The sequence below is a fragment of the Amblyomma americanum genome, chromosome 11 (genome assembly GCF_052857255.1).
Source record: "Amblyomma americanum isolate KBUSLIRL-KWMA chromosome 11, ASM5285725v1, whole genome shotgun sequence".
In the NCBI taxonomy this organism is placed as follows: domain Eukaryota; kingdom Metazoa; phylum Arthropoda; class Arachnida; order Ixodida; family Ixodidae; genus Amblyomma; species Amblyomma americanum.
In genome coordinates this window covers 31,254,613-31,261,825 of record NC_135507.1, presented here as the reverse complement: position 1 = coordinate 31,261,825, position 7,213 = coordinate 31,254,613, and positions in this window count along the sequence as shown.

Below are 7,213 nucleotides of genomic sequence, written 5' to 3'. Positions count from 1 at the left end.
TACGATGCAGAATCCCTCACTTAAATTTGTACATATGCAGATGTGGGCAAGTCGTTACAATAGATCATTTTCTCCTCTCTTGCCGGCGGTTCGCAGTTCAGAGAAGACAGTACTTGGAGGTCCCTCGTTCGAGGTTAGGACTCCCTCTGTCTCTTCCAGTTCTTCTCTCGTTCGGTGCGAGCTCAAAGGGATTCCCGTTAAGCAGTGTTTGCGGCTACCTTCATGATTACATAAATGCAACTGATCGATTACCTTGTTAGCTGTATACAAAATTTTGTCCCGTGTCCAAAAATGCTCGATTCCATTTCTGGTAATTCATATTTCTTTAATTCATTTCACTTTTCCAATTGTTATCTTGATTCAGTCTTCTCACACCTATTTTTCCCCGCGCAAATGCCTCATTGGGATTATCTACTGAACCTTGGCCAATCCCCCTGCGTGGATATGTGCCATGCTTACTAAGAGAAGAAAAAGAAGAAAAACTTTATTTGAGGCCAGCGCTAAAGCCCAGTGAAGAGCGATTTCTCCGCCAAGGCCCGCTGATAATCTGCCGAGCCAGAGTGAAGGCAATCACCCCAGGAAGGAGCAGGCGGGTAAGATAAATAAGGAGAGGTAATGGCAGTGCTACATGAGCAGAGAACGTGTTCTGTGTATGCCTTGGACCTCTGGACAGTTGGGACAGTGAGCAGTGTCACAGGCAGCGCTCCTGCAAGCTTCTCTAGCCTACTTAACCGGGGAATGTACGCAGCACCACATCTTCACCGACGGTTCAACGACTCAAGAAGTCTCTTCCTGTAGCTTTTATGTGCCCTCAACAAGCCATGCCCTTTCCTACCGACTGCAGCGGAAGGCAACCCCTACAACAACTGAGCCTATAACGGCATTAAAGAAGCTGTTTCCTATATCCTGCGCCGAACCCCCGGTCGATGTGTTGTTTACAGACTCCAAAGCATCTCTGCAGATCCTGTGTAACCTGTTCAAGAACACCAATCATAAGCCCATTTTCCTTGACATCGGGTTCTACATCATTTCTCTATTGTCGCAGGCCTCTGTATAACATTTCAGTGGATACCAGCACACTGTGGCATTCTGGCCAATGAAAAAGTAGATGAAGCGGGCCGTAAAGGCCACCAACATCGGAGATACATTGGGACTTTCTTCACGAAACCTGATGCGTCCCAAATGGCTAAAAGATTTACTTCCAAAGAAACGTATCGGCTCTGGAGCTTGCCGACATATTACTACCAATTTCTCTACACACTCGACCCATATCTTCGATCGACACTCACACCCAGAACTCTTCGTCATCTGTAAACACTTTGTCACCGACTAAACTTGAACTCTGCATTTACAAACGGCTTGCGAAACCGTTTCGGTGAAATGAACAGTCCGCTTTGTAGCAACTGCAGCTAGATCGAAACTCTGGAACATATCCTGCTTGAGTGCGTGCGTATGCTGGCGAGCGTGCGTACTATGATAATTGCATGGAGAAGCTTTCCTCTGTGCCTCTAACAATGGACAGTGGTTTAGGTCTCTGAACCTGCCCTAGGCAACAGATGCATGCAATGAACTGTTTATTTGCATATTTAAAGAACACACTGGACACCTTGACAAGCTGTAATTTCACCTTGCACGTTATCTTCATTTATTCTTCACGCGGTGAACTTTATTAGCCCGTTTGTAGGACTATGCTCCTATTAATTTCATATGTAACATAATTACTCGCCGATGCACCTTAGTACGCATTTAATGGCCGCAATTTATCGTTTCGTCTTTTTATTTGTTTTATTTTACCTTTCTCGCACCGCTCTCCTGCGCCTTTCTCTCCAAAATTAACTTCCCCACGCAGAGTAGCATGCCAACGATTTTTAAAGGCGGTTAAATTCTGTTTTTTTTTTCATTAAAGGGCTTCTCTTTCTCTCTCTCACGCCATCCGAAGTTGTAGAGCATGAGTGGGTTGAGGAGAGTGTTGGCTTGAACTTGGCGAAGGACGTGTGCTTGTTCCGTGGTAAGTGAAGGGTGAGGCTGGGGAAAAAATGTGAGATTTTCCCTGGTGTTCTGGTAGTGTTCAGCTATTTGCTCTTTGTACGTTGCAGCGTCTTCCGCTGACGTTAGATTTGGCCAGGCAATCGAAGGCGCCCAGAAGTTGTTTTCGCGGGCCCGTTGATGAGCCAACTGATTTCCCTCGATCCTGGCATGACTGCGGCTATCCAATCTTCAGTCACTGAACACCAGCCCACTAACACCAACACCGATACCGACTCCAGCAAAGCCATACGCAATGCACAACGCAGACTGCTGGAAATCAAGCTACATGACAGTCTAGTAGAATCTTGTAACAGCAGTCCGAACACTAATATCACCCCGCGTGGGATGAAGACGAAGCGTGGACCGTTGCATCAGAATTCATAGCCATCAATTCTTTCCTTTTATCCATGAGCCTCAATATTTGGTTGGGGCTACACGGTGCTTCAAATCAAATGAAATCAGATTAACGTTTATGAAGACAATTTCATTTTCATTGAAAACTTTATTGGACTAAAAAGGTTGCGTTGTCACTGCCGTGGATGCGGTGTTGGGTCCAGGCTTCAGGCGATGACCGCGGCTTCGTGCCTGCAGGCGACCTCCAGTGCCCAATCCACCACCAGCCTCTGAACTTCAGGTTCCGAGCTGGTTACCGCAGTCTCCCACTGTTCTTTGTTGCTAATATGCCATCCTGGCCTGGGCCTAAGCCTGGCGCATCCGTACATCATATGTGCAAGGTTCCCTTTTGGATGCTCACACATGGGGCACTGTGGTTTAATGTTACCGGGGTACATTAGGGCGCTTCTGTGTAGGCTAGGGAATGCGCCTGTTTGAAGTTGCCTCCAAACAACCTGTTTCTGTTTATTTAGGGGCCAGGTATATTAATCTCTGTTCTTTGTAATATTTTGTAATCTCCTGGCATGTAGTCAGGCGCTCCTCACCTATCTCCCAGGGATGAGAGCTCATGGCCCGGTTAATGAGACCTCGAGCTTCTTCATGAGCTTTTTTATGAGGACAAAAATTATTACAAGATGTGAAGCATATAGAGAAGGGTCTCAAATTGTGCAATTCTACATGGATACATCGTAAGAATGCCCGTAACATCATATACGGCAAACTGGTAACAAAATGAATAAAACAGAAATACAGAAGAATAATAATAGAAGTACCGTGAAAGTAAAAATGTGAGAAAAGAAAGAAAAGTAAAAGTAAGAGAAGTAAGAAAAGTACGAGTAAGAGAAAAGTAAGTAGCGTGAAGTAACAGAAACCTAGTTCCACATGATTGCATCGAGGAAAAAGCGCCGAAGGGGATGTTCCACTTAAGGCGTTCCACTTACCGAGGCAAGACGTAGTATTTTGCAAACGCTCATGTTCCCCAAGCAAAAAGATAAAACCTGTCTCGTTCTAGATAGGATGTGCCTAGCAGTGGTTTTTCAACCGGAACTTCTGTGGAACAAGGGAAGTCTATATGGAACCGAGACTAAGAATGTAGGTTTAAGAATGAGATTCATTGCAGGAAACACGTACCTTATCCTTGGATGGCTAAAAGATGCTGGTAGCCACATTCAGGTATTAATTAGGCTTCCTGGCTGCTGGACGTTTCGTCCCTTTCGCCCGCTACTGTCCTCTGTGGCCGCTTTCGCAGCTTGAGGAGCTGCATCCATTAGCCGCTTGTCTCACACCTGGACAGCACGCTCGGCGTCCTTCGCTTTATGGGCCACCGCATTCAGCTGCTTCTCTTGAACGCGACACCGTTACAGCTCGCGTACGGAGAAAAATCTGTTCGCATTTTCACAATAATTCAGGATTTGACAGCAGAAGTCATGACGTCACACCACAGTCAACCAATGGGAAAGATATATGACGTCAAACATGGAAAGTCGAGGAGTTGGCAGGGTGCCAGCTGCGCAGCATCAGAGAGTGGAAAGTTTCCACAGCTCTGTGGTTGGCGCGTCGAGTTTTGTGACTTTGTGACTGGGTGCATGACATACCGGGGGGGGGGGGGGGGGAGGTAGAGGAGCGAAGAAGGGGCGTTTCTTAGAGAAAGAGGCTCCAAGACGGATGCGTGCGTACCGTAATAGTGCGAAGGAGGGATGACTTCTAACGTTATCGCGCTCGGCTATCTAAGGGTTAGGAAGGACCTTTTACAATTCTTCACGGGTGGCGGCGTGCTCACCGTCCACCGCTGCTCTCGCAGCTTTATGCGCTATAGCGCTCGTTCGCTTTTTCTCAGCCTTAGCGATGCGTTCGGTTGCTTTGACCTCTTTCTCACCTTAGTGCACACTGCTGGCTCTCAGCTTACAGTCAAACTTAGCAGAAGCATCCGAGGTGCGCCACAAATACACCGTACATCACCTTTCAGATGTAGACACGTTCGCATTCCTGCTTTTTTTAGAGTTAGGAGATTCCACGTCACTTGACTTTTTTTTTTCACTCGAGAAGATAGAATGAATATACATGCATAGAATAGAGAGAAGAGGATGGAGGGTTGGCTTGTTATGTTGAAAGAAACAGTGGGTAAAAATGATCGCTGTCTGCAGGAAAAAAAAATCGCTGAGAAAGAATAAGGTCAGTAAAGTTTAGGTGGGTGGATGGGCTAACGACTTTTTGTGACGAGCATAAACCGTACCTGGATGCTCCCGACTCTCACCGTAGGCTAACGTTAAGTCACAAAGCAGGACTCAGTGGCGGTCGTGCGACGTTTAGCTCCATGGAGGATGCAAAGAGAAAGGAAGGGGGCGTTTAGTTTGGTTTGGTTTATGGGGGTTTATCGTCCCAAAGCGACTCAGGCTATGAGGGACGCCGTAGTGAAGGGATCCGGAAATTTAGACCACGTGGGGTTTCTTTAACGTGCACTGGCATCGCGGGGGCGTTTAGTTGATCGCCCCTTTAATTGCATTGTAAAGAAATTGAAGATTACATGTGCTACTTATTTTATTATACGCACTTACCAAATGATAGGAATGAACCTAAAAAATGTGCAGAGAGATAATAAATGAAGTGTGATCACATAAAAGAACATGCTACGAACGCGAAATTATGTACTTTTCGAAAAAAAAGTGTAAATAATCTTTACAAAACGTCTGTAATGTGGTATTTGCGTATGCTCAATTTGGCTTCCGCATTTCACTGAAGTGTGGCAACCTGGAGTCTACAGCTTGGAGTAGTGGGTCCTTGTATTTGCGTCGGAACAGCGGGTAACGAAGCCTACATGCAGAACGGAGAGTTAAAGCTTGAACGGACACATTTTTTTCCCTTTTTTATCGTAAACACGATTCAAGCTTTCGCCATCCTGTTGCTTCCTGTGTGTGAAGGATACTGCGTTGCTTTGTTGCTCACTGATTGTCGCATCTGGATAGCATTATCTGAGCTCCGCTTTGTACCATTGGAGTCAGCAATACTGTTGTCTTCTTTCTGTACCTGAAAAAATAAAAGAAAACGAGCTGTTAAGTTAGAGTAAGTTGGAGCCCGTGCCGCCTGGATACGCCCAGATAGGGCCAGCTCCGCACATAGTGCATGTGCGGTTAGCGCTGCCCGGCGTGCTGTTGGAAGTCCGAGTTTTTACGTCTTTATCGAGCCGCTGCGTCGCAGGGTTTAAACGAACTCATTCGTCACTATTTGAGGAGCGAATCTAACGAGAAACGGCCGCTGTGGACCCCGAGCTTGAAGCGCGTGCGAGCCTGCGCTGTGGACCATAAGGCGGTTAATGAGTCATGGAGGAGCTGAGCTTACGGACCTTAGGCGCCACCATCGTGATATGGCCTCTGGATTTTGAGGCGTGACTGATGAAACTAGTGAATGCTTTGTTATGTTCTTCCGTTGCTTTGTATTGTTGCTGCACGTGCACCTGAGCTGCGTGAAAAAGCGGGAAGATGAGATATTGGTTGTAATGGAGAAATTGGAAAGAGGTCCGGTAGCTGGGTTATCGGCGGCCTGACGAGACGGCCGGGGTCACGAATATGGTGCTGACGGAGATCCCCCTTGCTGCCATCTCTCTATCGCCTGTTTGAAAGCAGTAGTCAGGTATATGTACAGCCCCCGGATAGATAGATAGATAGATAGATAGATAGATAGATAGATAGATAGATAGATAGATAGATAGATAGATTGAGATAGATAGATAGATAGATAGATAGATAGATAGATAGATAGATAGATAGATAGATAGATAGATAGATAGATAGATAGATAGATAGATAGATAGATAGATAGATAGATAGATAGATAGATAGATAGATAGATAGATAGATAGATAGATAGATAGATAGATAGATAGATAGATAGATAGATAGATAGATAGATAGATAGATAGATAGATAGATAGATAGATAGATAGATAGATAGATAGATAGATAGATAGATAGATAGATAGATAGATAGATAGATAGATAGATAGATAGATAGATAGATAGATAGATAGATAGATAGATAGATAGATAGATAGATAGATAGATAGATAGATAGATAGATAGATAGATAGATAGATAGATAGATAGATAGATAGATAGATAGATAGATAGATAGATAGATAGATAGATAGATAGATAGATAGATAGATAGATAGATAGATAGATAGATAGATAGATAGATAGATAGATAGATAGATAGATAGATAGATAGATAGATAGATAGATAGATAGATAGATAGATAGATAGATAGATAGATAGATAGATAGATAGATAGATAGATAGATAGATAGATAGATAGATAGATAGATAGATAGATAGATAGATAGATAGATAGATAGATAGATAGATAGATAGATAGATAGATAGATAGATAGATAGATAGATAGATAGATAGATAGATAGATAGATAGATAGATAGATAGATAGATAGATAGATAGATAGATAGATAGATAGATAGATAGATAGATAGATAGATAGATAGATAGATAGATAGATAGATAGATAGATAGATAGATAGATAGATAGATAGATAGATAGATAGATAGATAGATAGATAGATAGATAGATAGATAGATAGATAGATAGATAGATAGATAGATAGATAGATAGATAGATAGATAGATAGATAGATAGATAGATAGATAGATAGATAGATAGATAGATAGATAGATAGATAGATAGATAGATAGATAGATAGATAGATAGATAGATAGATAGATAGATAGATAGATAGATAGATAGATAGATAGATAGATAGATAGATAGATAGATAGATAG